Source organism: Crocodylus porosus, unplaced genomic scaffold (genome assembly GCF_001723895.1).
Source record: "Crocodylus porosus isolate Cpor-Errol unplaced genomic scaffold, CroPor_comp1, whole genome shotgun sequence".
NCBI lineage: Eukaryota > Metazoa > Chordata > Crocodylia > Crocodylidae > Crocodylus > Crocodylus porosus.
In genome coordinates this window covers 37,256,638-37,264,899 of record NW_017728915.1, presented here as the reverse complement: position 1 = coordinate 37,264,899, position 8,262 = coordinate 37,256,638, and the positions used below count along the sequence as shown (strand labels likewise).

Below are 8,262 nucleotides of genomic sequence, written 5' to 3'. Positions count from 1 at the left end.
CCGGCCCCGACGCCATCTGCCCGGGCCGCGCGCTGCTGACGGCGAGGCCTGGCTCGCGCGCGGCTCAGCCGGGCGCACAGATGGCGGCGGGTTGGAAGAGGCCGAGCCCGGACTTTGTTCTGGAGCGCTTTGAAAGCGGAGAGCGGCAGGGGGAAGAAGGGAGGGCAGCTCCCACCCCTCCTCCCCCTTCCCACTCCCCCCCAGCTGCACTTTGTAGTCAGGAGCCGGCAGTTGTCACCGCGCCAGCGCCGGGGACTTCAAATGCCGCGGCTCGTGCTCACCCGCCCCGGCCGTGCCCGCTTGGCACCTGCCGAGTGCTTCAGAGGCGCTGGGGCAGGTGGCCCCCGGTCCCCGTTCTCCGCGCCGTGGAGATAGATGCGTCCTTTCCAGGCCACGGGGAGCTGGTGGGGAAACTGGGCAGCTAGCCTCGTGGTGCCTGCCGCGGCTCTGCAAGGGTGCAGGGAGCACCTGGACTGGGCCCAGAGGGGTCCCGTGAGTCTCAGCCCTGGGGCTGCTGCTGGGCCAGCAAACGCAGCGCTCAGACCCCAGGCTTGCAAGGGAGGGAGCAGCTGGCCGCCTGGGCAGGCCGATGCCCATCCAGCGCCCCGAGCCTCTCGCGCAGGCCGGATGCTGCATGCGCGGCAGCTGTCGGCTGTGTGCCAGCGGGTGGGGTTGGCCCGGCTCCCAGGTGTGGGCGACGCAGCTCCTCTCTCATAGTTTGACCCCTGCTGCTTTCCAAACTGCATCTGAGGGTTTTCCCAGCCCCAGTTTGGACCTTAGGGACACAGCTGGCTTCCTCTGACAGCCACTGTTGTGCCTTGGGGCCTCCCTGTCATCCTTAACCCCTTGCCCGCCCTGTTTTGTGCTCCTGTGGTGCTGTGCAGATAGGATGGGATGGGCACTGCCAATTTGGGGGGTGGCTGGACTGTGTGCGCAGACAACGGAGGGGTCCTAGCATGAGCCTGGATACAGCTGAAACGCAGCTGTCTCTGTCCAGGGGGGCATTGCGCCCTTTGCGACGTGTTGTGGGATGCCTGCACATGCCAGGGTCATCTGTGTGTGCCTGAGGAGGACATGGGTGTGAGTGCTTGGGATGCATACGTGTAGGGGAGCGTGGCAGGAAAGGTGCATGCGTGTGGACTGCACTGGGCTGCAGGGGAGCCTGTAGCCATTGTGTGTATGTGGGTAGGCGGGTGGCACTCTGTGGGTGTGGGTGTCCACACCACGCGTGTATCAGGCGTGTGGAGCCTGGCACAAGCTCTAGGGGTGCATCAGTGGGGCAGTGCATCAGGAGAGTGGGCATGTCAGAGAAGTGCGTGAGGTTCACTGGGTGCAGGATGGCATGGGTGCCAGGAGGCATTGAGGGCAGGGGTGCATGAGCCTTGTGTGCAGCGTGTCACGGCTGTGCTGGGTAGGGGAGACAGTACGGGGCAGGGGTGCGTGAACAGTTGTGTGCACCCATGCAGGCAGTCCCTTGGAGGTGCTGTACAGGTGGGTGGGTGGGCAGGTGGTGTGTGGCAGTGGGGTGAAGGGAGCTAAGGAGTATGCATGTTGGCGGGGGGTGCACTGCTGTGGGGTGCCTTGGTGCTTGCCCATGGCACGTGCATCGTGGTCAGCTGTGCAGGTGCAGCGGTAGAGGCTTGTGTGGGGGGGGTCCCATGTGTAGGTCCCCATGCCTACAACCCTACCTGCCTCTCCTGGCCCCCACACCATCCCTGCTGCTGCAATACCAGCTCTGTCATCTACTAATCAACACTGGCATCCCTCTGTGCCAGGGCTTGCCACACTTGACCCCTTGTTGCACCATTTCTGGCAGGAGGGGGCTGTAGTTGGGTCATTTGCGTGCAGTGCCCTTGTCCCTGCATCGCAGGTGGCCTGGCTGCCTCCAGCTCCTGCCACGTGGGGTAATTACGTGGCTGGCACCACGGCGGGGCGGCCGGCCTGGCCTTTGCATCCCGCTCGGCGTCGGCTCGCTCTGCCGAGAGCAGCCAGCGCGGCAGGTGAGAGCGAGCCCCTGACCAGAGCCTGCGGCGGCCTTGCACCCGAGCAGTCAGCCGGGGCCGCCACGCACAGGTGCGGGCGCCGCTCCGGTGGCGCAGAGCGTCTGGGCGGCGGGCGCGTGCCAGCGCAGTGCTGTGCCTTCCAAAGGCAGCAGCCATCTGCACGGTGATAAAAAGCCCTGAGGATGATAAATAGACAAGGCGGGCGCTGATTGGATTCCCGCTTCAGAGCAGCCACTTCAGAGGCTGGCACGGCGCTAACGACGGGCCCTGTGGGCGTGCTCCAGGTGCCCCAGGCATGGGGGCTGCTGGCTCCTTGCCCCCCTGCATTGCAGCCGCGGGGGGTGATGCTCTCGCCTTGATCCTCGCTGCAAAGGGTGCAGGACGTGCTGGGTCTAGTGGCTGTTTCTGGCTGCTTGCCCAGGGAGAGGAAGGCGCTGCGGGATCTGTCGCTGGGCATGTGCCGTGGTCACCCCCTGGCTCTGGGGAGGAAGAGAGCGGGATGGCACGGAGCAGGCGATGCAGGTCCTGCTCTGCGAGACCCACGGCCCCAGCTGGACCCGGGGGGCTGATCCGTTCCCATTTCCAGGCTCGGTGCCTGCAGGCGTGGGGTCACGGGGGTGGGGGGTGCAGGCAGCCCTGCCTCGGCCAGGGCCTCGGCGTGCGGGGCTGGCGCAGTGACCCTGCCGTCACCTGCCAGGAACAGCTTGTTTGTCAATAATGGAACAGAGAAAATTGCAGCCGGAATGGGCTTGATTTGCTTTGTGTTTCCTTAATGCGTTCGCCCCCGAGGCGCCTGTTCGGGGGCGGCGGGAGGCTGCGGCGCGGGCAGAGGACGCGGGCGGCCGCAGCCTCGTCGCCCAACATGGCTGGGCTCCGGCCCCCACGCTGCCCCAGCCCTTGCGGCACCCAGCACTGCCCTGGGTGTCTCAGCTCGGTGCCCAGCTTGCCTCCCCTTCCCGTCAAGCCAGCGGGTGTGTTGCCCGTGCAAAGATAGCTGGATCTGGCCCCGTGCCTGGAGTCACGGCCCCTGGCACAATGTCACGCTGCCCCCAGGACTGGTTTCCCCTTTCCCACCATGGGCTGCCAAGCAAGCCGGGGCCACGGAGGCTGTCCCTTCCCAGAGGGTGCTCAGGGCCCCGTGGCAGCCTGCAGGAAGGGCGGGAGGTGGCGGTGGGGGGCTCTCTGGTCCTCTGTATCTTCCCATGCTCCGCCAGTGCCTTTGTCGCGTGTTGACGCTAGAGGGCACCAGCAAGTGCTCGGTGAAGGGACCTGGCTCTTGCATCTGGCAAGTTGGGACCGACCCCAGGCTCGAATTCGCCTGCTGCTCCCCTTGCGCGTGGCTGTGAGGATGCTCCAGGCTAGGCCAGGGCTGGTGCCAACAGGTGATGGCTCGCGGAGCCGTGGGTGGGATCCATAATGAAATGCAGCTGTGAATTTGGGGTTGGGGGTCACGAAGGCAATTTTTCATCACGGCCGTGGCTCTGCATCCCTTTCCTCTGGGCAGGAGGAGGTTCGAGGCTGGGGAGGCCGGGAAGGGCTGTGGGGACTTGCCGAGGAGTCTGAACTGAGTGCCTTTGCCTTGCAGGGGGATCTCCCTTGGTCCTGGCTGCCTTCTGCCCCTCTAAGCCTGTCCGTGGCATTGTGATATTTCCATGGCTCTGGCCTGGCTTGCCCGGACCTCGGGGATGGCTGCGTGGGATGGTATAATGCGGCGCGGCATAGGGGGCTGATGCCAGTGCTAGACTGGGGCTCTGGCTGGATGGCAGGTGATGCAGTTCCCCCCCCTGGGCCAAGGCCTCCAGTTGCTTGATGCCTATCAGGCTGATGGAGGGAGGGAGCATGCTTGCTGAGCGAATCTGACCCATGGGGAGAGAGGTGTGTGCGAGGCCCAAGCTCATGCTGAGAGCTGCCTCCCTGTTGCTGCAGCACGTGGTGGCCAGTCCTCAGTCTGGACTGGTTGGACCGGTCCCGGATGCCACAGCTGGGCCTGGCCGTGGGGGTTTGCACAGAGCTGGCACTTTGCTCAAGTTGGGCCATAAAACAAGTATTTTGGCTGCCAAGCCGTCCCAGTCCAGGGCTCGTGGGGCCCAGGCAGCCTGCGGGATGAGCTCCACGGGCTGCCTTCGGGGCAGCAAGCCGCATCCCTTGCAAGCGCCACGGCTGTGTCATGAAGTTGCATAGCCAGATGCACACGCATCTCTCCAAACCAGGCCTGGATCCGGATGAGGAGACACCCCGGTTCCCGGGACTGACCCGTGGCTGGAGAGAATAACTGGCTTGTAATACCGGGAGAGGGGAGCGGGAGCCGTTTGCAGCGCCATCCTTTACGAGGGCTGGCAATTAAAATGATTATGTCTTGAGAGTCAAGCTGTCTGACTCCCCGCGTCCAAAATTGGAGGATGCTTGATGGCCTCCCCCATTATTTATTTATTGGCCTGCGTCCTTGGTGGGCTGGGGTCCGCCGGGCTGCGCACCAGGTGGGGAAGGGGGATTACGCAGCCCCCCGAGCTGCGGCTCGCGGGACTCCCCACTGACCCGCGGCTCTGAGATGCGGAGCGTAAGCACGGTGAGGCCAGCCAGACGCTCCTACCTGCTCCCTCATGGCTTGTTTGACCCTTCAGTTGCCCGTGCAGCCCCCGGGTCGTGCTCTGTGGCAAGATGTGGCCCCAGAGAGCGGTGATATGAGCATAGGGATTAGCACATGGAGCCAAGCCCTTGTCCCTGCCTCTTCTCTGTTGCAGTGCTCCTAGCCAGCCCCAGCTTGAACCACTCGCACCCGGGCCTGGCTAGCTGGCTGGGCCAGGCCCTGTTTGCTCCGTCTCAAAGGGCGTTGCTGCATGCATAATGCAGATAAGCGCAGGCAGTGCCTGCCTCAGGCTGGCCCTGGATGGGCCAGGCTGGAGGATGCAGATGGGGGGGCACAGCCCAGACTTGGGTGCGGGGGTCTGGAGAGTGGCCGGCCCTGCTTTGGTGTGGGAGCATCTCCAGGCTCCTGGCTGGATGCGTGCACTTTGCCTCTCTCTCTCTCCTGTGTCAGGGGCATTAACAATTGATGCTTGATCTGAGATTAGCAGGGCTGCGGCTGGGGCGGCGTGGCAGGCGGGGGACCGCTGCCAAGGCAGGGTCAGATTGTACGGAGATGATTTCAGGTGGAAAGACATCGATACCGCTCAGGCGGCTGGCGGGGGGGCAGTGTGCAGGGGAAGGCAGCAAGGGGGTTTCTGTCAGAGCACCTGGTTCCCTGAGGCCAGGGCCTCACCCCAAGCAGAGGGGTGCAAGGCCCTGTGACCGCCGACTCCGCCCCCGTCTCAGTGGGCGGCCGAGCCAGGCTTCGTGCTACGCCGTGCCGGCGCTGCAAGGGGCACAGGGGACTCCCGCGGCTTGGGTGCGAATCCCCTGCTCCACCCCGGGGCCGCACCGTGCAGCAGAGTCCGGCTTGCAGCAATCCCCCGCATCCTCCCCCGCGCTCAGCACCTGCTCTATTGTCTGCGACAGACCCCGAGGAAGCGGAAAAGGCCCCGCGGTGCCTGTGACAGCAGCTGCCTGCCTGGGCGTGAATCCCAGGAATTTGGCAGCGCTGGAGGGGAATGGCTGACTCCTCCTGGCCTCTGACCCGGGAGGACGATACAAGCTGCCTTCTGTTTCTCCTCAGACTGATTACGGGGTCAGGGCAGTGGCTTGCGCTGTCTCGGGCTCTGTGATAAAACGTCGGGTGCGCTCACGACACAATAGATCTGTCAAACTTCTGGCTCTAGCAATGGGAGGCGAGGGGGGAAGGGGCTGCATCTCTCCGGCTTCGCCGCCCTCTCCTGATTCCCTCGGGCCTGCTGGGCGGCAGATCCCGAGCCCCTGGTGGTCGACGCTTTCCTGCCCGTCTGCCTCTGCATTAACAGCACCCCACCTTCCCGTAGCTGCCTCCCCCATAGCCTGCCAGGACCCCACGCATGGAGCCTCCTGGCACTTTACCGGCGGGGAACCTGAGGCATGCACGTGCACCGCGACCAGCTCTTTGGGTCTGGACTGAGAGCACAAGGTGGAGACCTGGTACAAGACCCTTCCTCCCCTCACCCCCAGACCCCTGATAACACATCTGCTCTCTGCAGCACGCCCCAGGAGCAGCCTCCGCGACTCCCAGCACCGGGTGCGCCGCTCTCCGCACCCCCAAGCAGGGTGCGTCTGAAGGGGCGGCAGAGGAGACGTGACCTGGTCCCGCGTGTACTGGCTCCTACGCGCAGAACGGGACTCCCTGTCGTGGGTTAGATGCATTTACATGTCTCCGGCTCCTTGCAGGTATGGCTCACCTTCACCATCCTAAAAATACATCTGCTGGGAACCCAGGCTCGCCACGCGGCCCCTTCTCTGCCGCTTAATGACACCGTGAGATGAAATATTCAGCTCCCCTTCCCCATCCTAATCACCCCGGCCAATAGGAAGGGATCTGTACTGCTGACTTGACGGCCTTTTTATGAATTGCCGCATTATCTTTTCAGCGGTGCCAATGATTTTTGTTCACGTGCTGGCACGACCCTGCCTGGGTCCTGCTGTCTGGGAAATTAACAGTATCGAGTCGTGCTAGTAACAGGGTTGTCGATTCTTCGCCAAAAGAGGCTGCCGGGGCTGATCGATGGGCAGACGGCGCTTGGCCAAAGCAGGGCCTCACCGGCATTAACCCTGGTGCATTTGTCTTTGTTCCCCGGGGAGGGGTGCAGCGCCGACTGGAGCACGCGGCTCTGAGGCTGACGCGCTCGGTGTAGCCTCAGGGCAGGCCGTGCCGGCATCGCCCAGACCCTGGCCGGGGGCGGAGGCCCCCCTCCTCCGTGTTTGGTACCTCGGTGTCTGCAAAGCACTGGAGCACGAGGCATGTTCGCTCTCCCAGCCTTGCAAGCCTGCCGTGCTGCTTGGCCGGGCTTGTTGCCTTCGGGGGGGAGCTGGGACCCGTCTCGGGGAGCGGGTGCGTGGAAGGGGTGCTGGGATCTGCCCAGTTTGCCGGCCTGGGAGCTGAGCACTCCCAGTTGCTCCTGTTTCGGTGGTAGGTGAAAGAAGCAGCCGCAGTTTTCGGGCGTGAGGCTGGACGAGGTGCTGTGCCAGTCCCAGAGGCACGCTGCCCCTGCTCTGGCATTGCTCAAGCTTGGGGGCAGCAAATGCTTACGTGAAGGCAAGGTCTGGAGCTGGGGTGCAAGCTCTTACTCCAGTGCTTTGCAGACACCAAGGTACCAAGGCCTGGAGCCGGGGTGAGATTGGCAAGGGGGTTCACTTGCCATCTGCCCCCTGAACGAGTGCAAGCGGGGTGTTTCGGGGATGCCAATCAGCTTGTTTCGCTGGCACCCGGCTCACGTGGTTTCTGCTCCTAAACCATGCTGGAAGGGGTCCTAGCTCCTCTTTCCCCGCCTGAAGGGCCTTGGATCCGATGCCCACGAGAGGGGCGAAAGGTGGGAGGAAAGCAGAGGCATAGCAAGGGGAGGGCCAGCATCTCGCCCAAGGTCATCCAGCGACCTCTGTGCTTTCCAAGACGGCAGCCTGGGAACTCGCCCCGTCCTGCCCTCCGTCTCCCAGGGCTGGGTCTCGCCAGCCCCTGGCGTGGGGGTGGGTGAAGCCTGGGCTTTCCCCATCCCGGATGGAAACCCGGCATGTGCAGGGCACAACGAGGCATTGCCTTCCCCAACCCCCCGGCGCACGTCAGAGGCTGAGGTGCATCCAAGCCAGGGAGGAGTCCTGGCAGCTGGGGGAAGAAGGGAAGGATCTGCCTTTCTCTCCTCTCTCTCTCACTCCTGCTCCCCCTCCGCTTCCCCAACAGTAAATACAAAAGGGAAAAGCTCTGCTGCCCGAGTCTGGAGGAAGGGAAAAAAAAAAAAAACCCCCGCTGGAGTGGCTGCTATTGAGAAATAAAAAGCGCCTCCAATTAGAAGCTTTGGTGCTGCAAACTTGAGGCGAGGCACTTGAACTGTCACTGTGGAGCCTTAATTAGCAGCTGCGGGTGAGAGGTCAGCAGCAACTCAGCAGTCTTGACAAGCCTGCTATCAAGTGCAAGGGAGGAGGGAGGGGAGGAGGGGAAACGCGAAGCAAAGCTCCCTTAACTCAGGACGAGCCCTGGAACAGGAGGGGGGTGGAGGGAGGGAGCGCGAGCGACGCAGGCAGAGTTAAAAGGGAATAAAATGGTTGCTATCTCCCTTGGCTGGCGCTCCGTCTGCAGCGCGGCTCCCGCGGCACGCTGGAGCAGCTGCGCGCAGACCGCCTGAGCTGCCCCCCGGCCGCCCCCCCA

The 8,262-nt window shown here is 63.8% G+C and overlaps 1 protein-coding gene across 1 annotated transcript in view; it reads left to right on the top strand.

Moving 5' to 3' along the window:
• GSE1 (Gse1 coiled-coil protein) overlaps window positions 1-8,262 on the top strand; it is a 133,628-nt gene that overhangs the window by 25,305 nt on the left and 100,061 nt on the right. The window lies entirely within an intron of this gene.